We start from the raw sequence: 414 nt of genomic DNA, 5'->3' as shown, positions 1-414 counted from the left end.
CATATGGATAAGCATTCTAGAAATAATATTAGATAGAGCTCAAGTATCCAACGCCGGTGACAGACATCACAGCCGTTCACACACATTTCATATTTCAAACCGCCCATTCTCCATTCTTTTATGTTGACCACAATCAAGATCTTTTCACTAAAAACCATCCTTTTAATTCACCAGAATTCACATAAATCCATCTAAATCGCTATCTTTTTTATCACCATATCTTTACCATTATCTATTGCCCTCAAATCACTATCATTAGACCATAATCACCATAAATTAACAATCGTAGCGGTTAATTCTCTCTTCTACATCCCACTTCCTCTTACTATTACATCACCATCGCGAACACCATAATCACCATCTGTCCTACTTAATTTATCCTATTTCCACTTAAAATCACCATCTCCCCCCCCC

This window comes from Penaeus monodon, chromosome 33 (assembly GCF_015228065.2).
Source record: "Penaeus monodon isolate SGIC_2016 chromosome 33, NSTDA_Pmon_1, whole genome shotgun sequence".
Lineage (NCBI taxonomy): Eukaryota > Metazoa > Arthropoda > Malacostraca > Decapoda > Penaeidae > Penaeus > Penaeus monodon.
This window is presented reverse-complemented; position numbering follows the sequence as displayed.